This window comes from Tachypleus tridentatus, chromosome 1 (genome assembly GCF_004210375.1).
Source record: "Tachypleus tridentatus isolate NWPU-2018 chromosome 1, ASM421037v1, whole genome shotgun sequence".
In the NCBI taxonomy this organism is placed as follows: Eukaryota; Metazoa; Arthropoda; class Merostomata; order Xiphosura; family Limulidae; genus Tachypleus; species Tachypleus tridentatus.
This window is the reverse complement of record NC_134825.1, coordinates 106728675-106754300: the sequence shown is the minus strand read 5'-3', so window position 1 is coordinate 106754300 and position 25626 is coordinate 106728675.

Sequence of the window (25626 nt, the reverse complement as noted above, 5' to 3'; positions counted from 1 at the left end):
AAAGTCTGTTTATAGATGAAATAGTTATTTAAATTAGTATGACTTTTCTCGATCATGTAGAAAACTTATTTTAAAAAAAACCGTAAATATAGATAATTGTGGTAAGACAAATGAAAACATAAAAAATCAAATTTCGTCAACATATTCACTTCAAAAGTAGGAGAGGAAAGGATTAGCTATGAGGGGAGGAGGAGGCTGATAAAACTAAAGTCTGTTTATAGATGAAATAGTTATTTAAATTAGTATGACTTTTCTCGATCATGTAGAAAACTTATTTTTTAAAAAAAACGTAAATATAGATAATTGTGGTAAGACAAATGAAAACATAAAAAATCAAATTTCGTCAACATATTCACTTCAAAAGTAGGAGAGGAAAGGATTAGCTATGAGGGAGGAGGAGGCTGATAAAACTAAAGTCTGTTTATAGATGAAATAGTTATTTAAATTAGTATGACTTTTCTCGATCATGTAGAAAACTTATTTTTAAAAAAAACGTAAATATAGATAATTGTGGTAAGACAAATGAAAACATAAAAATCAAATTTCGTCAACATATTCACTTCAAAAGTAGGAGAGGAAAGGATTAGCTATGAGGGGAGGAGGAGGCTGATAAAACTAAAGTCTGTTTATAGATGAAATAGTTATTTAAATTAGTATGACTTTTCTCGATCATGTAGAAAACTTATTTTTAAAAAAAACGTAAATATAGATAATTGTGGTAAGACAAATGAAAACATAAAAATCAAATTTCGTCAACATATTCACTTCAAAAGTAGGAGAGGAAAGGATTAGCTATGAGGGGAGGAGGAGGCTGATAAAACTAAAGTCTGTTTATAGATGAAATAGTTATTTAAATTAGTATGACTTTTCTCGATCATGTAGAAAACTTATTTTTAAAAAAAACCGTAAATATAGATAATTGTGGTAAGACAAATGAAAACATAAAAAATCAAATTTCGTCAACATATTCACTTCAAAAGTAGGAGAGGAAAGGATTAGCTATGAGGGGAGGAGGAGGCTGATAAAACTAAAGTCTGTTTATAGATGAAATAGTTATTTAAATTAGTATGACTTTTCTCGATCATGTAGAAAACTTATTTTTTAAAAAAAACGTAAATATAGATAATTGTGGTAAGACAAATGAAAACATAAAAAATCAAATTTCGTCAACATATTCACTTCAAAAGTAGGAGAGGAAAGGATTAGCTATGAGGGGAGGAGGAGGCTGATAAAACTAAAGTCTGTTTATAGATGAAATAGTTATTTAAATTAGTATGACTTTTCTCGATCATGTAGAAAACTTATTTTTAAAAAAAACCGTAAATATAGATAATTGTGGTAAGACAAATGAAAACATAAAAAATCAAATTTCGTCAACATATTCACTTCAAAAGTAGGAGAGGAAAGGATTAGCTATGAGGGGAGGAGGAGGCTGATAAAACTAAAGTCTGTTTATAGATGAAATAGTTATTTAAATTAGTATGACTTTTCTCGATCATGTAGAAAACTTATTTTTAAAAAAAACCGTAAATATAGATAATTGTGGTAAGACAAATGAAAACATAAAAAATCAAATTTCGTCAACATATTCACTTCAAAAGTAGGAGAGGAAAGGATTAGCTATGAGGGGAGGAGGAGGCTGATAAAACTAAAGTCTGTTTATAGATGAAATAGTTATTTAAATTAGTATGACTTTTCTCGATCATGTAGAAAACTTATTTTTAAAAAAACCGTAAATATAGATAATTGTGGTAAGACAAATGAAAACATAAAAATCAAATTTCGTCAATATATTCACTTCAAAAGTAGGAGAGGAAAGGATTAGCTATGAGGGGAGGAGGAGGCTGATAAAACTAAAGTCTGTTTATAGATGAAATAGTTATTTAAATTAGTATGACTTTTCTCGATCATGTAGAAAACTTATTTTTTAAAAAAACCGTAAATATAGATAATTGTGGTAAGACAAATGAAAACATAAAAATCAAATTTCGTCAACATATTCACTTCAAAAGTAGGAGAGGAAAGGATTAGCTATGAGGGGAGGAGGAGGCTGATAAAACTAAAGTCTGTTTATAGATGAAATAGTTATTTAAATTAGTATGACTTTTCTCGATCATGTAGAAAACTTATTTTTTAAAAAAAACGTAAATATAGATAATTGTGGTAAGACAAATGAAAACATAAAAAATCAAATTTCGTCAACATATTCACTTCAAAAGTAGGAGAGGAAAGGATTAGCTATGAGGGAGGAGGAGGCTGATAAAACTAAAGTCTGTTTATAGATGAAATAGTTATTTAAATTAGTATGACTTTTCTCGATCATGTAGAAAACTTATTTTTAAAAAAAACCGTAAATATAGATAATTGTGGTAAGACAAATGAAAACATAAAAAATCAAATTTCGTCAACATATTCACTTCAAAAGTAGGAGAGGAAAGGATTAGCTATGAGGGGAGGAGGAGGCTGATAAAACTAAAGTCTGTTTATAGATGAAATAGTTATTTAAATTAGTATGACTTTTCTCGATCATGTAGAAAACTTATTTTTTAAAAAAACCGTAAATATAGATAATTGTGGTAAGACAAATGAAAACATAAAAAATCAAATTTCGTCAACATATTCACTTCAAAAGTAGGAGAGGAAAGGATTAGCTATGAGGGGAGGAGGAGGCTGATAAAACTAAAGTCTGTTTATACATGAAATAGTTATTTAAATTAGTATGACTTTCTCGATCATGTAGAAAACTTATTTTAAAAAAAACCGTAAATATAGATAATTGTGGTAAGACAAATGAAAACATAAAAAATCAAATTTCGTCAACATATTCACTTCAAAAGTAGGAGAGGAAAGGATTAGCTATGAGGGGAGGAGGAGGCTGATAAAACTAAAGTCTGTTTATAGATGAAATAGTTATTTAAATTAGTATGACTTTTCTCGATCATGTAGAAAACTTATTTTTTTAAAAAAACGTAAATATAGATAAGTGTGGTAAGACAAATGAAAACATAAAAATCAATTTTCGTCAACATATTTACTTCAAAGGTAGGAGAGGAAAGGATTAGCTATGAGGGAAAAGGAGGCTGATAAAACTAAAGTCTGTTTATAGATGAAATAGTTATTTAAATTAGTATGACTTTTCTCGATCATGTAGAAAACTTATTTTAAAAAAAACCGTAAATATAGATAATTGTGGTAAGACAAATGAAAACATAAAAAATCAAATTTCGTCAACATATTCACTTCAAAAGTAGGAGAGGAAAGGATTAGCTATGAGGGAGGAGGAGGCTGATAAAACTAAAGTCTGTTTATAGATGAAATAGTTATTTAAATTAGTATGACTTTTCTCGATCATGTAGAAAACTTATTTTTAAAAAAAACCGTAAATATAGATAATTGTGGTAAGACAAATGAAAACATAAAAAATCAAATTTCGTCAACATATTCACTTCAAAAGTAGGAGAGGAAAGGATTAGCTATGAGGGGAGGAGGAGGCTGATAAAACTAAAGTCTGTTTATAGATGAAATAGTTATTTAAATTAGTATGACTTTTCTCGATCATGTAGAAAACTTATTTTTTAAAAAAACGTAAATATAGATAATTGTGGTAAGACAAATGAAAACATAAAAAATCAAATTTCGTCAACATATTCACTTCAAAAGTAGGAGAGGAAAGGATTAGCTATGAGGGGAGGAGGAGGCTGATAAAACTAAAGTCTGTTTATAGATGAAATAGTTATTTAAATTAGTATGACTTTTCTCGATCATGTAGAAAACTTATTTTTAAAAAAAACGTAAATATAGATAATTGTGGTAAGACAAATGAAAACATAAAAAATCAAATTTCGTCAACATATTCACTTCAAAAGTAGGAGAGGAAAGGATTAGCTATGAGGGGAGGAGGAGGCTGATAAAACTAAAGTCTGTTTATAGATGAAATAGTTATTTAAATTAGTATGACTTTTCTCGATCATGTAGAAAACTTATTTTTTAAAAAAAACCGTAAATATAGATAATTGTGGTAAGACAAATGAAAACATAAAAAATCAAATTTCGTCAACATATTCACTTCAAAAGTAGGAGAGGAAAGGATTAGCTATGAGGGGAGGAGGAGGCTGATAAAACTAAAGTCTGTTTATAGATGAAATAGTTATTTAAATTAGTATGACTTTTCTCGATCATGTAGAAAACTTATTTTTAAAAAAAACCGTAAATATAGATAATTGTGGTAAGACAAATGAAAACATAAAAAATCAAATTTCGTCAACATATTCACTTCAAAAGTAGGAGAGGAAAGGATTAGCTATGAGGGGAGGAGGAGGCTGATAAAACTAAAGTCTGTTTATAGATGAAATAGTTATTTAAATTAGTATGACTTTTCTCGATCATGTAGAAAACTTATTTTTTAAAAAAACGTAAATATAGATAATTGTGGTAAGACAAATGAAAACATAAAAATCAAATTTCGTCAACATATTCACTTCAAAAGTAGGAGAGGAAAGGATTAGCTATGAGGGGAGGAGGAGGCTGATAAAACTAAAGTCTGTTTATAGATGAAATAGTTATTTAAATTAGTATGACTTTTCTCGATCATGTAGAAAACTTATTTTAAAAAAAACCGTAAATATAGATAATTGTGGTAAGACAAATGAAAACATAAAAAATCAAATTTCGTCAACATATTCACTTCAAAAGTAGGAGAGGAAAGGATTAGCTATGAGGGGAGGAGGAGGCTGATAAAACTAAAGTCTGTTTATAGATGAAATAGTTATTTAAATTAGTATGACTTTTCTCGATCATGTAGAAAACTTATTTTTTAAAAAAACCGTAAATATAGATAATTGTGGTAAGACAAATGAAAACATAAAAAATCAAATTTCGTCAACATATTCACTTCAAAAGTAGGAGAGGAAAGGATTAGCTATGAGGGAGGAGGAGGCTGATAAAACTAAAGTCTGTTTATAGATGAAATAGTTATTTAAATTAGTATGACTTTTCTCGATCATGTAGAAAACTTATTTTTTAAAAAAAAACGTAAATATAGATAATTGTGGTAAGACAAATGAAAACATAAAAAATCAAATTTCGTCAACATATTCACTTCAAAAGTAGGAGAGGAAAGGATTAGCTATGAGGGGAGGAGGAGGCTGATAAAACTAAAGTCTGTTTATAGATGAAATAGTTATTTAAATTAGTATGACTTTTCTCGATCATGTAGAAAACTTATTTTTAAAAAAAACCGTAAATATAGATAATTGTGGTAAGACAAATGAAAACATAAAAAATCAAATTTCGTCAACATATTCACTTCAAAAGTAGGAGAGGAAAGGATTAGCTATGAGGGGAGGAGGAGGCTGATAAAACTAAAGTCTGTTTATAGATGAAATAGTTATTTAAATTAGTATGACTTTTCTCGATCATGTAGAAAACTTATTTTTAAAAAAAAACGTAAATATAGATAATTGTGGTAAGACAAATGAAAACATAAAAAATCAAATTTCGTCAACATATTCACTTCAAAAGTAGGAGAGGAAAGGATTAGCTATGAGGGGAGGAGGAGGCTGATAAAACTAAAGTCTGTTTATAGATGAAATAGTTATTTAAATTAGTATGACTTTTCTCGATCATGTAGAAAACTTATTTTAAAAAAAAACCGTAAATATAGATAATTGTGGTAAGACAAATGAAAACATAAAAAATCAAATTTCGTCAACATATTCACTTCAAAAGTAGGAGAGGAAAGGATTAGCTATGAGGGAGGAGGAGGCTGATAAAACTAAAGTCTGTTTATAGATGAAATAGTTATTTAAATTAGTATGACTTTTCTCGATCATGTAGAAAACTTATTTTTTAAAAAAACCGTAAATATAGATAATTGTGGTAAGACAAATGAAAACATAAAAAATCAAATTTCGTCAACATATTCACTTCAAAAGTAGGAGAGGAAAGGATTAGCTATGAGGGGAGGAGGAGGCTGATAAAACTAAAGTCTGTTTATAGATGAAATAGTTATTTAAATTAGTATGACTTTTCTCGATCATGTAGAAAACTTATTTTTTAAAAAAAACCGTAAATATAGATAATTGTGGTAAGACAAATGAAAACATAAAAAATCAAATTTCGTCAACATATTCACTTCAAAAGTAGGAGAGGAAAGGATTAGCTATGAGGGAGGGAGGAGGCTGATAAAACTAAAGTCTGTTTATAGATGAAATAGTTATTTAAATTAGTATGACTTTTCTCGATCATGTAGAAAACTTATTTTTAAAAAAAACGTAAATATAGATAATTGTGGTAAGACAAATGAAAACATAAAAAATCAAATTTCGTCAACATATTCACTTCAAAAGTAGGAGAGGAAAGGATTAGCTATGAGGGGAGGAGGAGGCTGATAAAACTAAAGTCTGTTTATAGATGAAATAGTTATTTAAATTAGTATGACTTTTCTCGATCATGTAGAAAACTTATTTTTAAAAAAAACCGTAAATATAGATAATTGTGGTAAGACAAATGAAAACATAAAAATCAAATTTCGTCAACATATTCACTTCAAAAGTAGGAGAGGAAAGGATTAGCTATGAGGGGAGGAGGAGGCTGATAAAACTAAAGTCTGTTTATAGATGAAATAGTTATTTAAATTAGTATGACTTTTCTCGATCATGTAGAAAACGTATTTTTAAAAAAAACCCGTAAATAAAGATAATAGTGGTAAGACAAATGAAAATATAAAAAATCAAATTTCGTCAACATATTCACTTCAAATGTAGGAGAGGAAAGGATTAGCTATGAGGGAGGAGGAGGCTGATAAAACTAAAGTCTGTTTATAGATGAAATAGTTATTTAAATTAGTATGACTTTTCTCGATCATGTAGAAAACTTATTTTTTTAAAAAACCGTAAATATAGATAATTGTGGTAAGACAAATGAAAACATAAAAAATCAAATTTCGTCAACATATTCACTTCAAAAGTAGGAGAGGAAAGGATTAGCTATGAGGGAGGAGGAGGCTGATAAAAGTAAAGTCTGTTAATAAATGAAATAGTTATTTAAATTAGTATGACATTTCTCGATCATGTAGAAAACTTATTTTTTAAAAAAACCGTAAATATAGATAATTGTGGTAAGACAAATGAAAACATAAAAAATCAAATTTCGTCAACATATTCACTTCAAAAGTAGGAGAGGAAAGGATTAGCTATGAGGGGAGGAGGAGGCTGATAAAACTAAAGTCTGTTTATAGATGAAATAGTTATTTAAATTAGTATGACTTTTCTCGATCATGTAGAAAACTTATTTTTTAAAAAAACCGTAAATATAGATAATTGTGGTAAGACAAATGAAAACATAAAAAATCAAATTTCGTCAACATATTCACTTCAAAAGTAGGAGAGGAAAGGATTAGCTATGAGGGGAGGAGGAGGCTGATAAAACTAAAGTCTGTTTATAGATGAAATAGTTATTTAAATTAGTATGACTTTTCTCGATCATGTAGAAAACTTATTTTTTAAAAAAACGTAAATATAGATAATTGTGGTAAGACAAATGAAAACATAAAAATCAAATTTCGTCAACATATTCACTTCAAAAGTAGGAGAGGAAAGGATTAGCTATGAGGGGAGGAGGAGGCTGATAAAACTAAAGTCTGTTTATAGATGAAATAGTTATTTAAATTAGTATGACTTTTCTCGATCATGTAGAAAACTTATTTTTAAAAAAAACCGTAAATATAGATAATTGTGGTAAGACAAATGAAAACATAAAAAATCAAATTTCGTCAACATATTCACTTCAAAAGTAGGAGAGGAAAGGATTAGCTATGAGGGAGGAGGAGGCTGATAAAACTAAAGTCTGTTTATAGATGAAATAGTTATTTAAATTAGTATGACTTTTCTCGATCATGTTGAAATTTTATTTTTTAAAAAAACGTAAATATAGATAATTGTAGTAAGACAAATCAAAACATAAAAAATCAAATTTCGTCAACATAATCATTTCAAAAGTAGGAGAGGAAAGGATTAGCTATGAGGCTGATAAAACTAAAGTCTGTTTATAGATGAAATATTTATTTAAATTAGTATGACTTTTCTCGATCATGAAGAAAACTAATTTTTTAAAAAAACCGTAAATATAGATAATTGTGGTAAGACAAATGAAAACATAAAAATCAAATTTCGTCAACATATTCACTTCAAAAGTAGGAGAGGAAAGGATTAGCTATGAGGGGAGGAGGAGGCTGATAAAACTAAAGTCTGTTTATAGATGAAATAGTTATTTAAATTAGTATGACTTTTCTCGATCATGTAGAAAACTTATTTTTAAAAAAAACCGTAAATATAGATAATTGTGGTAAGACAAATGAAAACATAAAAAATCAAATTTCGTCAACATATTCACTTCAAAAGTAGGAGAGGAAAGGATTAGCTATGAGGGGAGGAGGAGGCTGATAAAACTAAAGTCTGTTTATAGATGAAATAGTTATTTAAATTAGTATGACTTTTCTCGATCATGTAGAAAACTTATTTTTTAAAAAAAACGTAAATATAGATAATTGTGGTAAGACAAATGAAAACATAAAAATCAAATTTCGTCAACATATTCACTTCAAAAGTAGGAGAGGAAAGGATTAGCTATGAGGGGAGGAGGAGGCTGATAAAACTAAAGTCTGTTTATAGATGAAATAGTTATTTAAATTAGTATGACTTTTCTCGATCATGTAGAAAACTTATTTTAAAAAAAACCGTAAATATAGATAATTGTGGTAAGACAAATGAAAACATAAAAAATCAAATTTCGTCAACATATTCACTTCAAAAGTAGGAGAGGAAAGGATTAGCTATGAGGGAGGAGGAGGCTGATAAAACTAAAGTCTGTTTATAGATGAAATAGTTATTTAAATTAGTATGACTTTTCTCGATCATGTAGAAAACTTATTTTTTAAAAAAAACCGTAAATATAGATAATTGTGGTAAGACAAATGAAAACATAAAAATCAAATTTCGTCAACATATTCACTTCAAAAGTAGGAGAGGAAAGGATTAGCTATGAGGGGAGGAGAAGGATGATAAAATTAAAGTCTGTTTATAGATGAAATAGTTATTTAAAGTAGTATGACTTTTCTCGATCATGTAGAAAACTTATTTTAAAAAAAACGGTAAATATAGATAATTGTGGTAAGACAAATGAAAACATAAAAAATCAAATTTCGTCAACATATTCACTTCAAAAGTAGGAGAGGAAAGGATTAGCTATGAGGGGAGGAGGAGGCTGATAAAACTAAAGTCTGTTTATAGATGAAATAGTTATTTAAATTAGTATGACTTTTCTCGATCATGTAGAAAACTTATTTTTTAAAAAAACGTAAATATAGATAATTGTGGTAAGACAAATGAAAACATAAAAAATCAAATTTCGTCAACATATTCACTTCAAAAGTAGGAGAGGAAAGGATTAGCTATGAGGGGAGGAGGAGGCTGATAAAACTAAAGTCTGTTTATAGATGAAATAGTTATTTAAATTAGTATGACTTTTCTCGATCATGTAGAAAACTTATTTTTTAAAAAAAACGTAAATATAGATAATTGTGGTAAGACAAATGAAAACATAAAAAATCAAATTTCGTCAACATATTCACTTCAAAAGTAGGAAAGGAAAGGTTTAGCTATGAGGGAGGAGGAGGGCTGATAAAACTAAAGTCTGTTTATAGATGAAATAGTTATTTAAATTAGTATGACTTTTCTCGATCATGTAGAAAACTTATTTTTAAAAAAAACCGTAAATATAGATAATTGTGGTAAGACAAATGAAAACATAAAAAATCAAATTTCGTCAACATATTCACTTCAAAAGTAGGAGAGGAAAGGATTAGCTATGAGGGGAGGAGGAGGCTGATAAAACTAAAGTCTGTTTATAGATGAAATAGTTATTTAAATTAGTATGACTTTTCTCGATCATGTAGAAAACTTATTTTAAAAAAAACCGTAAATATAGATAATTGTGGTAAGACAAATGAAAACATAAAAAATCAAATTTCGTCAACATATTCACTTCAAAAGTAGGAGAGGAAAGGATTAGCTATGAGGGGAGGAGGAGGCTGATAAAACTAAAGTCTGTTTATAGATGAAATAGTTATTTAAATTAGTATGACTTTTCTCGATCATGTAGAAAACTTATTTTTAAAAAAAACCGTAAATATAGATAATTGTGGTAAGACAAATGAAAACATAAAAAATCAAATTTCGTCAACATATTCACTTCAAAAGTAGGAGAGGAAAGGATTAGCTATGAGGGGAGGAGGAGGCTGATAAAACTAAAGTCTGTTTATAGATGAAATAGTTATTTAAATTAGTATGACTTTTCTCGATCATGTAGAAAACTTATTTTTTAAAAAAAAACGTAAATATAGATAATTGTGGTAAGACAAATGAAAACATAAAAAATCAAATTTCGTCAACATATTCACTTCAAAAGTAGGAGAGGAAAGGATTAGCTATGAGGGGAGGAGGAGGCTGATAAAACTAAAGTCTGTTTATAGATGAAATAGTTATTTAAATTAGTATGACTTTTCTCGATCATGTAGAAAACTTATTTTTTAAAAAAACCGTAAATATAGATAATTGTGGTAAGACAAATGAAAACATAAAAAATCAAATTTCGTCAACATATTCACTTCAAAAGTAGGAGAGGAAAGGATTAGCTATGAGGGAGGGAGGAGGCTGATAAAACTAAAGTCTGTTTATAGATGAAATAGTTATTTAAATTAGTATGACTTTTCTCGATCATGTAGAAAACTTATTTTTAAAAAAACGTAAATATAGATAATTGTGGTAAGACAAATGAAAACATAAAAAATCAAATTTCGTCAACATATTCACTTCAAAAGTAGGAGAGGAAAGGATTAGCTATGAGGGAGGAGGAGGTTAATAAAACAAAAGCCTGTTTATAGATGAAGTAGTTATTTAAATTAGTATGACTTTTCTCGATCATGTAGAAAACTTATTTTAAAAAAACCGTAAATATAGATAATTGTGGTAAGACAAATGAAAACATAAAAAATCAAATTTCGTCAACATATTCACTTCAAAAGTAGGAGAGGAAAGGATTAGCTATGAGGGAGGAGGAGGCTGATAAAACTAAAGTCTGTTTATAGATGAAATAGTTATTTAAATTAGTATGACTTTTCTCGATCATGTAGAAAACTTATTTTTTAAAAAAAACGTAAATATAGATAATTGTGGTAAGACAAATGAAAACATAAAAAATCAAATTTCGTCAACATATTCACTTCAAAAGTAGGAGAGGAAAGGATTAGCTATGAGGGGAGGAGGAGGCTGATAAAACTAAAGTCTGTTTATAGATGAAATAGTTATTTAAATTAGTATGACTTTTCTCGATCATGTAGAAAACTTATTTTTTAAAAAAAACCGTAAATATAGATAATTGTGGTAAGACAAATGAAAACATAAAAAATCAAATTTCGTCAACATATTCACTTCAAAAGTAGGAGAGGAAAGGATTAGCTGTGAGGGTGGGAGGAGTCTGATAAAACTAAAGTCTGTTTATAGATGAAATAGTTATTTAAATTAGTATGACTTTTCTCGATCATGTAGAAAACTTATTTTTAAAAAAAAACCGTAAATATAGATAATTGTGGTAAGACAAATGAAAACATAAAAAATCAAATTTCGTCAACATATTCACTTCAAAAGTAGGAGAGGAAAGGATTAGCTATGAGGGGAGGAGGAGGCTGATAAAACTAAAGTCTGTTTATAGATGAAATAGTTATTTAAATTAGTATGACTTTTCTCGATCATGTAGAAAACTTATTTTTAAAAAAAAACCGTAAATATAGATAATTGTGGTAAGACAAATGAAAACATAAAAAATCAAATTTCGTCAACATATTCACTTCAAAAGTAGGAGAGGAAAGGATTAGCTATGAGGGGAGGAGGAGGCTGATAAAACTAAAGTCTGTTTATAGATGAAATAGTTATTTAAATTAGTATGACTTTTCTCGATCATGTAGAAAACTTATTTTAAAAAAAAAACGTAAATATAGATAATTGTGGTAAGACAAATGAAAACATAAAAAATCAAATTTCGTCAACATATTCACTTCAAAAGTAGGAGAGGAAAGGATTAGCTATGAGGGGAGGAGGAGGCTGATAAAACTAAAGTCTGTTTATAGATGAAATAGTTATTTAAATTAGTATGACTTTTCTCGATCATGTAGAAAACTTATTTTTTAAAAAAAACGTAAATATAGATAATTGTGGTAAGACAAATGAAAACATAAAAAATCAAATTTCGTCAACATATTCACTTCAAAAGTAGGAGAGGAAAGGATTAGCTATGAGGGGAGGAGGAGGCTGATAAAACTAAAGTCTGTTTATAGATGAAATAGTTATTTAAATTAGTATGACTTTTCTCGATCATGTAGAAAACTTATTTTTTAAAAAAACCGTAAATATAGATAATTGTGGTAAGACAAATGAAAACATAAAAAATCAAATTTCGTCAACATATTCACTTCAAAGGTAGGAGAGGAAAGGATTAGCTATGAGGGAGGAGGAGGCTGATAAAACTAAAGTCTGTTTATAGATGAAATAGTTATTTAAATTAGTATGACTTTTCTCGATCATGTAGAAAACTTATTTTTAAAAAAAACCGTAAATATAGATAATTGTGGTAAGACAAATGAAAACATAAAAAATCAAATTTCGTCAACATATTCACTTCAAAAGTAGGAGAGGAAAGGATTAGCTATGAGGGAGGAGGAGGCTGATAAAACTAAAGTCTGTTTATAGATGAAATAGTTATTTAAATTAGTATGACTTTTCTCGATCATGTAGAAACTTATTTTTTAAAAAAACCGTAAATATAGATAATTGTGGTAAGACAAATGAAAACATAAAAAATCAAATTTCGTCAACATATTCACTTCAAAAGTAGGAGAGGAAAGGATTAGCTATGAGGGGAGGAGGAGGCTGATAAAACTAAAGTCTGTTTATAGATGAAATAGTTATTTAAATTAGTATGACTTTTCTCGATCATGTAGAAAACTTATTTTTTTAAAAAAACCGTAAATATAGATAATTGTGGTAAGACAAATGAAAACATAAAAAATCAAATTTCGTCAACATATTCACTTCAAAAGTAGGAGAGGAAAGGATTAGCTATGAGGGAGGAGGAGGCTGATAAAACTAAAGTCTGTTTATAGATGAAATAGTTATTTAAATTAGTATGACTTTTCTCGATCATGTAGAAAACTTATTTTAAAAAAAACCGTAAATATAGATAATTGTGGTAAGACAAATGAAAACATAAAAAATCAAATTTCGTCAACATATTCACTTCAAAAGTAGGAGAGGAAAGGATTAGCTATGAGGGGAGGAGGAGGCTGATAAAACTAAAGTCTGTTTATAGATGAAATAGTTATTTAAATTAGTATGACTTTTCTCGATCATGTAGAAAACTTATTTTTTAAAAAAAACGTAAATATAGATAATTGTGGTAAGACAAATGAAAACATAAAAAATCAAATTTCGTCAACATATTCACTTCAAAAGTAGGAGAGGAAAGGATTAGCTATGAGGGGAGGAGGAGGCTGATAAAACTAAAGTCTGTTTATAGATGAAATAGTTATTTAAATTAGTATGACTTTTCTCGATCATGTAGAAAACTTATTTTTTAAAAAAACCGTAAATATAGATAATTGTGGTAAGACAAATGAAAACATAAAAAATCAAATTTCGTCAACATATTCACTTCAAAAGTAGGAGAGGAAAGGATTAGCTATGAGGGGAGGAGGAGGCTGATAAAACTAAAGTCTGTTTATAGATGAAATAGTTATTTAAATTAGTATGACTTTTCTCGATCATGTAGAAAACTTATTTTTTAAAAAAAACCGTAAATATAGATAATTGTGGTAAGACAAATGAAAACATAAAAATCAAATTTCGTCAACATATTCACTTCAAAAGTAGGAGAGGAAAGGATTAGCTATGAGGGGAGGAGGAGGCTGATAAAACTAAAGTCTGTTTATAGATGAAATAGTTATTTAAATTAGTATGACTTTTCTCGATCATGTAGAAAACTTATTTTTAAAAAAAACCGTAAATATAGATAATTGTGGTAAGACAAATGAAAACATAAAAAATCAAATTTCGTCAACATATTCACTTCAAAAGTAGGAGAGGAAAGGATTAGCTATGAGGGGAGGAGGAGGCTGATAAAACTAAAGTCTGTTTATAGATGAAATAGTTATTTAAATTAGTATGACTTTTCTCGATCATGTAGAAAACTTATTTTTTAAAAAAAACGTAAATATAGATAATTGTGGTAAGACAAATGAAAACATAAAAAATCAAATTTCGTCAACATATTCACTTCAAAAGTAGGAGAGGAAAGGATTAGCTATGAGGGGAGGAGGAGGCTGATAAAACTAAAGTCTGTTTATAGATGAAATAGTTATTTAAATTAGTATGACTTTTCTCGATCATGTAGAAAACTTATTTTTTAAAAAAAACGTAAATATAGATAATTGTGGTAAGACAAATGAAAACATAAAAAATCAAATTTCGTCAACATATTCACTTCAAAAGTAGGAGAGGAAAGGATTAGCTATGAGGGGAGGAGGAGGCTGATAAAACTAAAGTCTGTTTATAGATGAAATAGTTATTTAAATTAGTATGACTTTTCTCGATCATGTAGAAAACTTATTTTTAAAAAAAACGTAAATATAGATAATTGTGGTAAGACAAATGAAAACATAAAAAATCAAATTTCGTCAACATATTCACTTCAAAAGTAGGAGAGGAAAAGATTAGCTATGAGGGGAGGAGGAGGCTGATAAAACTAAAGTCTGTTTATAGATGAAATAGTTATTTAAATTAGTATGACTTTTCTCGATCATGTAGAAAACTTATTTTTAAAAAAAACCGTAAATATAGATAATTGTGGTAAGACAAATGAAAACATAAAAAATCAAATTTCGTCAACATATTCACTTCAAAAGTAGGAGAGGAAAGGATTAGCTATGAGGGAGGAGGAGGCTGATAAAACTAAAGTCTGTTTATAGATGAAATAGTTATTTAAATTAGTATGACTTTTCTCGATCATGTAGAAAACTTATTTTAAAAAAAAACGTAAATATAGATAATTGTGGTAAGACAAATGAAAACATAAAAAATCAAATTTCGTCAACATATTCACTTCAAAAGTAGGAGAGGAAAGGATTAGCTATGAGGGGAGGAGGAGGCTGATAAAACTAAAGTCTGTTTATAGATGAAATAGTTATTTAAATTAGTATGACTTTTCTCGATCATGTAGAAAACTTATTTTTAAAAAAACCGTAAATATAGATAATTGTGGTAAGACAAATGAAAACATAAAAATCAAATTTCGTCAACATATTCACTTCAAAAGTAGGAGAGGAAAGGATTAGCTATGAGGGGAGGAGGAGGCTGATAAAACTAAAGTCTGTTTATAGATGAAATAGTTATTTAAATTAGTATGACTTTTCTCGATCATGTAGAAAACTTATTTTTAAAAAAAAACGTAAATATAGATAATTGTGGTAAGACAAATGAAAACATAAAAAATCAAATTTCGTCAACATATTCACTTCAAAAGTAGGAGAGGAAAGGATTAGCTATGAGGGAGGAGGAGGCTGATAAAACTAAAGTCTGTTTATAGATGAAATAGTTATTTAAATTAGTATGACTTTTCTCGATCATGTAGAAAACTTATTTTTTAAAAAAACCGTAAATATAGATAATTGTGGTAAGACAAATGAAAACATAAAAAATCAAATTTCGTCAACATATTCACTTCAAAAGTAGGAGAGGAAAGGATTAGCTATGAGGGGAGGAGGAGGCTGATAAAACTAAAGTCTGTTTATAGATGAAATAGTTATTTAAATTAGTATGACTTTTCTCGATCATGTAGAAAACTTATTTTTTAAAAAAACCGTAAATATAGATAATTGTGGTAAGACAAATGAAAACATAAAAAATCAAATTTCGTCAACATATTCACTTCAAAAGTAGGAGAGGAAAGGATTAGCTATGAGGGGAGGAGGAGGCTGATAAAACTAAAGTCTGTTTATAGATGAAATAGTTATTTAAATTAGTATGACTTTTCTCGATCATGTAGAAAACTTATTTTTTAAAAAAAACGTAAATATAGATAATTGTGGTAAGACAAATGAAAACATAAAAAATCAAATTTCGTCAACATATTCACTTCAAAAGTAGGAGAGGAAAGGATTAGCTATGAGGGAGGAGGAGGCTGATAAAACTAAAGTCTGTTTATAGATGAAATAGTTATTTAAATTAGTATGACTTTTCTCGATCATGTAGAAAACTTATTTTTTAAAAAAACCGTAAATATAGATAATTGTGGTAAGACAAATGAAAACATAAAAAATCAAATTTCGTCAACATATTCACTTCAAAAGTAGGAGAGGAAAGGATTAGCTATGAGGGGAGGAGGAGGCTGATAAAACTAAAGTCTGTTTATAGATGAAATAGTTATTTAAATTAGTATGACTTTTCTCGATCATGTAGAAAACTTATTTTTTAAAAAAAAACGTAAATATAGATAATTGTGGTAAGACAAATGAAAACATAAAAAATCAAATTTCGTCAACATATTCACTTCAAAAGTAGGAGGAAAGGATTAGCTATGAGGGAGGGAGGAGGCTGATAAAACTAAAGTCTGTTTATAGATGAAATAGTTATTTAAATTAGTATGACTTTTCTCGATCATGTAGAAAACTTATTTTAAAAAAAAACGGTAAATATAGATAATTGTGGTAAGACAAATGAAAACATAAAAAATCAAATTTCGTCAACATATTCACTTCAAAAGTAGGAGAGGAAAGGATTAGCTATGAGGGGAGGAGGAGGCTGATAAAACTAAAGTCTGTTTATAGATGAAATAGTTATTTAAATTAGTATGACTTTTCTCGATCATGTAGAAAACTTATTTTTTAAAAAAAACGTAAATATAGATAATTGTGGTAAGACAAATGAAAACATAAAAAATCAAATTTCGTCAACATATTCACTTCAAAAGTAGGAGAGGAAAGGATTAGCTATGAGGGGAGGAGGAGGCTGATAAAACTAAAGTCTGTTTATAGATGAAATAGTTATTTAAATTAGTATGACTTTTCTCGATCATGTAGAAAACTTATTTTAAAAAAAACGTAAATATAGATAATTGTGGTAAGACAAATGAAAACATAAAAAATCAAATTTCGTCAACATATTCACTTCAAAAGTAGGAGAGGAAAGGATTAGCTATGAGGGGAGGAGGAGGCTGATAAAACTAAAGTCTGTTTATAGATGAAATAGTTATTTAAATTAGTATGACTTTTCTCGATCATGTAGAAAACTTATTTTTAAAAAAAACCGTAAATATAGATAATTGTGGTAAGACAAATGAAAACATAAAAAATCAAATTTCGTCAACATATTCACTTCAAAAGTAGGAGAGGAAAGGATTAGCTATGAGGGGAGGAGGAGGCTGATAAAACTAAAGTCTGTTTATAGATGAAATAGTTATTTAAATTAGTATGACTTTTCTCGATCATGTAGAAAACTTATTTTAAAAAAACAAAAATATAGATAATTGTGGTAAGACAAATGAAAACATAAAAAATCAAATTTCGTCAACATATTCACTTCAAAAGTAGGAGAGGAAAGGATTAGCTATGAGGGGAGGAGGAGGCTGATAAAACTAAAGTCTGTTTATAGATGAAATAGTTATTTAAATTAGTATGACTTTTCTCGATCATGTAGAAAACTTATTTTTTAAAAAAACCGTAAATATAGATAATTGTGGTAAGACAAATGAAAACATAAAAAATCAAATTTCGTCAACATATTCACTTCAAAAGTAGGAGAGGAAAGGATTAGCTATGAGGGGAGGAGGAGGCTGATAAAACTAAAGTCTGTTTATAGATGAAATAGTTATTTAAATTAGTATGACTTTTCTCGATCATGTAGAAAACTTATTTTTTAAAAAACGTAAATATAGATAATTGTGGTAAGACAAATGAAAACATAAAAAATCAAATTTCGTCAACATATTCACTTCAAAAGTAGGAGAGGAAAGGATTAGCTATGAGGGGAGGAGGAGGCTGATAAAACTAAAGTCTGTTTATAGATGAAATAGTTATTTAAATTAGTATGACTTTTCTCGATCATGTAGAAAACTTATTTTTTAAAAAAACCGTAAATATAGATAATTGTGGTAAGACAAATGAAAACATAAAAAATCAAATTTCGTCAACATATTCACTTCAAATGTAGGAGAGGAAAGGATCAGCTATGGAGGGAGGAGGAGGCTGATAAAACTAAAGTCTGTTTATAGATGAAATAGTTATTTAAATTAGTATGACTTTTCTCGATCATGTAGAAAACTTATTTTTTAAAAAAAACCGTAAATATAGATAATTGTGGTAAGACAAATGAAAACATAAAAAATCAAATTTCGTCAACATATTCACTTCAAAAGTAGGAGAGGAAAGGATTAGCTATGAGGGGAGGAGGAGGCTGATAAAACTAAAGTCTGTTTATAGATGAAATAGTTATTTAAATTAGTATGACTTTTCTGATCATGTAGAAAACTTATTTTTTAAAAAAAACGTAAATATAGATAATTGTGGTAAGACAAATGAAAACATAAAAATCAAATTTCGTCAACATATTCACTTCAAAAGTAGGAGAGGAAAGGATTAGCTATGAGGGGAGGAGGAGGCTGATAAAACTAAAGTCTGTTTATAGATGAAATAGTTATTTAAATTAGTATGACTTTTCTCGATCATGTAGAAAACTTATTTTTTTAAAAAAACGTAAATATAGATAATTGTGGTAAGACAAATGAAAACATAAAAAATCAAATTTCGTCAACATATTCACTTCAAAAGTAGGAGAGGAAAGGATTAGCTATGAGGGGAGGAGGAGGCTGATAAAACTAAAGTCTGTTTATAGATGAAATAGTTATTTAAATTAGTATGACTTTTCTCGATCATGTAGAAAACTTATTTTTTAAAAAAAACGTAAATATAGATAATTGTGGTAAGACAAATGAAAACATAAAAAATCAAATTTCGTCAACATATTCACTTCAAAAGTAGGAGAGGAAAGGATTAGCTATGAGGGGAGGAGGAGGCTGATAAAACTAAAGTCTGTTTATAGATGAAATAGTTATTTAAATTAGTATGACTTTTCTCGATCATGTAGAAAACTTATTTTAAAAAAAAACCGTAAATATAGATAATTGTGGTAAGACAAATGAAAACATAAAAAATCAAATTTCGTCAACATATTCACTTCAAAAGTAGGAGAGGAAAGGATTAGCTATGAGGGAGGAGGAGGCTGATAAAACTAAAGTCTGTTTATAGATGAAATAGTTATTTAAATTAGTATGACTTTTCTCGATCATGTAGAAAACTAATTTTTAAGAAAAAATAAATATAGATAATTGTAGTAAGACAAATGAAAACATAAAAAATCAAATTTCGTCAACATATTCACTTCAAAAGTAGGAGAGGAAAGGATTAGCTATGAGGGGAGGAGGAGGCTGATAAAACTAAAGTCTGTTTATAGATGAAATAGTTATTTAAATTAGTATGACTTTTCTCGATCATGTAGAAAACTTATTTTTTAAAAAACGTAAATATAGATAATTGTGGTAAGACAAATGAAAACATAAAAAATCAAATTTCGTCAACATATTCACTTCAAAAGTAGGAGAGGAAAGGATTAGCTATGAGGGAGGAGGAGGCTGATAAAACTAAAGTCTGTTTATAGATGAAATAGTTATTTAAATTAGTATGACTTTTCTCGATCATGTAGAAAACTTATTTTTTAAAAAAAACCGTAAATATAGATAATTGTGGTAAGACAAATGAAAACATAAAAATCAAATTTCGTCAACATATTCACTTCAAAAGTAGGAGAGGAAAGGATTAGCTATGAGGGGAGGAGGAGGCTGATAAAACTAAAGTCTGTTTATAGATGAAATAGTTATTTAAATTAGTATGACTTTTCTCGATCATGTAGAAAACTTATTTTTTAAAAAAAACGTAAATATAGATAATTGTGGTAAGACAAATGAAAACATAAAAAATCAAATTTCGTCAACATATTCACTTCAAAAGTAGGAGAGGAAAGGATTAGCTATGAGGGGAGGAGGAGGCTGATAAAACTAAAGTCTGTTTATAGATGAAATAGTTATTTAAATTAGTATGACTTTTCTCGATCATGTAGAAAACTTATTTTTTAAAAAAAACCGTAAATATAGATAATTGTGGTAAGACAAATGAAAACATAAAAAATCAAATTTCGTCAACATATTCACTTCAAAAGTAGGAGAGGAAAGGATTAGCTATGAGGGGAGGAGGAGGCTGATAAAACTAAAGTCTGTTTATAGATGAAATAGTTATTTAAATTAGTATGACTTTTCTCGATCATGTAGAAACTTGTTTTTTAAAAAAAACCGTAAATATAGATAATTGTGGTAAGACAAATGAAAACGTAAAAAATCAAATTTCGTCAACATATTCACTTCAAAAGTAGGATAGGAAAGGATCAGCTATGAGGGAGGAGGAGGCTGATAAAACTAAAGTCTGTTTATAGATGAAATAGTTATTTAAATTAGTATGACTTTTCTCGATCATGTAGAAAACTTATTTTTAAAAAAAAACCGTAAATATAGATAATTGTGGTAAGACAAATGAAAACATAAAAATCAAATTTCGTCAACATATTCACTTCAAAAGTAGGAGAGGAAAGGATTAGCTATGAGGGGAGGAGGAGGCTGATAAAACTAAAGTCTGTTTATAGATGAAATAGTTATTTAAATTAGTATGACTTTTCTCGATCATGTAGAAAACTTATTTTTTAAAAAAACGTAAATATAGATAATTGTGGTAAGACAAATGAAAACATAAAAAATCAAATTTCGTCAACATATTCACTTCAAAAGTAGGAGAGGAAAGGATTAGCTATGAGGGGAGGAGGAGGCTGATAAAACTAAAGTCTGTTTATAGATGAAATAGTTATTTAAATTAGTATGACTTTTCTCGATCATGTAGAAAACTTATTTTTTTAAAAAACCGTAAATATAGATAATTGTGGTAAGACAAATGAAAACATAAAAAATCAAATTTCGTCAACATATTCACTTCAAATGTAGGAGAGGAATAGATTAGCTAAGAGGGAGGAGGAGGCTGATAAAACTAAAGTCTGTTTATAGATGAAATAGTTATTTAAATTAGTATGACTTTTCTCGATCATGTAGAAAACTTATTTTAAAAAAAACGTAAATATAGATAATTGTGGTAAGACAAATGAAAACATAAAAAATCAAATTTCGTCAACATATTCACTTCAAAAGTAGGAGAGGAAAGGATTAGCTATGAGGGAGGAGGAGGCTGATAAAACTAAAGTCTGTTTATAGATGAAATAGTTATTTAAATTAGTATGACTTTTCTCGATCATGTAGAAAACTTATTTTTTAAAAAAAAACGTAAATATAGATAATTGTGGTAAGACAAATGAAAACATAAAAAATCAAATTTCGTCAACATATTCACTTCAAAAGTAGGAGAGGAAAGGATTAGCTATGAGGGGAGGAGGAGGCTGATAAAACTAAAGTCTGTTTATAGATGAAATAGTTATTTAAATTAGTATGACTTTTCTCGATCATGTAGAAAACTTATTTTTTAAAAAAAACCGTAAATATAGATAATTGTGGTAAGACAAATGAAAACATAAAAAATCAAATTTCGTCAACATATTCACTTCAAAAGTAGGAGAGGAAAGGATTAGCTATGAGGGGAGGAGGAGGCTGATAAAACTAAAGTCTGTTTATAGATGAAATAGTTATTTAAATTAGTATGACTTTTCTCGATCATGTAGAAAACTAATTTTTAAGAAAACAAATAAATATAGATAATTGTAAAGACAAATGAAAACACAAAAAATTAAATTTCGTCAATATATTCGATTCAAAAGTAGGAGAGAAAAGGATTAGCTATGAGGGAGGAGGAGGCTGATAAAACTAAAGTCTGTTTATAGATGAAATAGTTATTTAAATTAGTATGACTTTTCTCGATCATGTAGAAAACTTATTTTTTAAAAAAAAACGTAAATATAGATAATTGTGGTAAGACAAATGAAAACATAAAAAATCAAATTTCGTCAACATATTCACTTCAAAAGTAGGAGAGGAAAGGATTAGCTATGAGGGGAGGAGGAGGCTGATAAAACTAAAGTCTGTTTATAGATGAAATAGTTATTTAAATTAGTATGACTTTTCTCGATCATGTAGAAAACTTATTTTTAAAAAAACCGTAAATATAGATAATTGTGGTAAGACAAATGAAAACATAAAAAATCAAATTTCGTCAACATATTCACTTCAAAAGTAGGAGAGGAAAGGATTAGCTATGAGGGAGGAGGAGGCTGATAAAACTAAAGTCTGTTTATAGATGAAATAGTTATTTAAATTAGTATGACTTTTCTCGATCATGTAGAAAACTTATTTTAAAAAAAACGTAAATATAGATAATTGTGGTAAGACAAATGAAAACATAAAAAATCAAATTTCGTCAACATATTCACTTCAAAAGTAGGAGAGGAAAGGATTAGCTATGAGGGGAGGAGGAGGCTGATAAAACTAAAGTCTGTTTATAGATGAAATAGTTATTTAAATTAGTATGACTTTTCTCGATCATGTAGAAAACTTATTTTTTAAAAAAACGTAAATATAGATAATTGTGGTAAGACAAATGAAAACATAAAAAATCAAATTTCGTCAACATATTCACTTCAAAAGTAGGAGAGGAAAGGATTAGCTATGAGGGGAGGAGGAGGCTGATAAAACTAAAGTCTGTTTATAGATGAAATAGTTATTTAAATTAGTATGACTTTTCTCGATCATGTAGAAAACTTATTTTTTAAAAAAAAAACGTAAATATAGATAATTGTGGTAAGACAAATGAAAACATAAAAAATCAAATTTCGTCAACATATTCACTTCAAAGGTAGGAGAGGAAAGGATTAGCTATGAGGGAGGAGGAGGCTGATAAAACTAAAGTCTGTTTATAGATGAAATAGTTATTTAAATTAGTATGACTTTTCTCGATCATGTAGAAAACTTATTTTTAAAAAAAAAACCGTAAATATAGATAATTGTGGTAAGACAAATGAAAACATAAAAAATCAAATTTCGTCAACATATTCACTTCAAAAGTAGGAGAGGAAAGGATTAGCTATGAGGGGAGGAGGAGGCTGATAAAACTAAAGTCTGTTTATAGATGAAATAGTTATTTAAATTAGTATGACTTTTCTCGATCATGTAGAAAACTTATTTTTAAAAAAAACCGTAAATATAGATAATTGTGGTAAGACAAATGAAAACATAAAAAATCAAATTTCGTCAACATATTCACTTCAAAAGTAGGAGAGGAAAGGATTAGCTATGAGGGGAGGAGGAGGCTGATAAAACTAAAGTCTGTTTATAGATGAAATAGTTATTTAAATTAGTATGACTTTTCTCGATCATGTAGAAAACTTATTTTTTTTAAAAAAAACGTAAATATAGATAATTGTGGTAAGACAAATGAAAACATAAAAAATCAAATTTCGTCAACATATTCACTTCAAAAGTAGGAGAGGAAAGGATTAGCTATGAGGGGAGGAGGAGGCTGATAAAACTAAAGTCTGTTTATAGATGAAATAGTTATTTAAATTAGTATGACTTTTCTCGATCATGTAGAAAACTTATTTTAAAAAAAACCGTAAATATAGATAATTGTGGTAAGACAAATGAAAACATAAAAAATCAAATTTCGTCAACATATTCACTTCAAAAGTAGGAGAGGAAAGGATTAGCTATGAGGGAGGAGGAGGCTGATAAAACTAAAGTCTGTTTATAGATGAAATAGTTATTTAAATTAGTATGACTTTTCTCGATCATGTAGAAAACTTATTTTAAAAAAAACCGTAAATATAGATAATTGTGGTAAGACAAATGAAAACATAAAAAATCAAATTTCGTCAACATATTCACTTCAAAGGTAGGAGAGGAAAGGATTAGCTATGAGGGAGGAGGAGGCTGATAAAACTAAAGTCTGTTTATAGATGAAATAGTTATTTAAATTAGTATGACTTTTCTCGATCATGTAGAAAACTTATTTTTAAAAAAAACCGTAAATATAGATAATTGTGGTAAGACAAATGAAAACATAAAAAATCAAATTTCGTCAACATATTCACTTCAAAAGTAGGAGAGGAAAGGATTAGCTATGAGGGGAGGAGGAGGCTGATAAAACTAAAGTCTGTTTATAGATGAAATAGTTATTTAAATTAGTATGACTTTTCTCGATCATGTAGAAAACTTATTTAAAAAAAAACCGTAAATATAGATAATTGTGGTAAGACAAATGAAAACATAAAAAATCAAATTTCGTCAACATATTCACTTCAAAAGTAGGAGAGGAAAGGATTAGCTATGAGGGGAGGAGGAGGCTGATAAAACTAAAGTCTGTTTATAGATGAAATAGTTATTTAAATTAGTATGACTTTTCTCGATCATGTAGAAAACTTATTTTTAAAAAAAACCGTAAATATAGATAATTGTGGTAAGACAAATGAAAACATAAAAAATCAAATTTCGTCAACATATTCACTTCAAAAGTAGGAGAGGAAAGGATTAGCTATGAGGGGAGGAGGAGGCTGATAAAACTAAAGTCTGTTTATAGATGAAATAGTTATTTAAATTAGTATGACTTTTCTCGATCATGTAGAAAACTTATTTTAAAAAAAAAACCGTAAATATAGATAATTGTGGTAAGACAAATGAAAACATAAAAAATCAAATTTCGTCAACATATTCACTTCAAAAGTAGGAGAGGAAAGGATTAGCTATGAGGGGAGGAGGAGGCTGATAAAACTAAAGTCTGTTTATAGATGAAATAGTTATTTAAATTAGTATGACTTTTCTCGATCATGTAGAAAACTTATTTTTTAAAAAAAACGTAAATATAGATAATTGTGGTAAGACAAATGAAAACATAAAAAATCAAATTTCGTCAACATATTCACTTCAAAAGTAGGAGAGGAAAGGATTAGCTATGAGGGAGGAGGAGGCTGATAAAACTAAAGTCTGTTTATAGATGAAATAGTTATTTAAATTAGTATGACTTTTCTCGATCATGTAGAAAACTTATTTTTAAAAAAACCGTAAATATAGATAATTGTGGTAAGACAAATGAAAACATAAAAAATCAAATTTCGTCAACATATTCACTTCAAAAGTAGGAGAGGAAAGGATTAGCTATGAGGGGAGGAGGAGGCTGATAAAACTAAAGTCTGTTTATAGATGAAATAGTTATTTAAATTAGTATGACTTTTCTCGATCATGTAGAAAACTTATTTTAAAAAAAAAACGTAAATATAGATAATTGTGGTAAGACAAATGAAAACATAAAAAATCAAATTTCGTCAACATATTCACTTCAAAAGTAGGAGAGGAAAGGATTAGCTATGAGGGGAGGAGGAGGCTGATAAAACTAAAGTCTGTTTATAGATGAAATAGTTATTTAAATTAGTATGA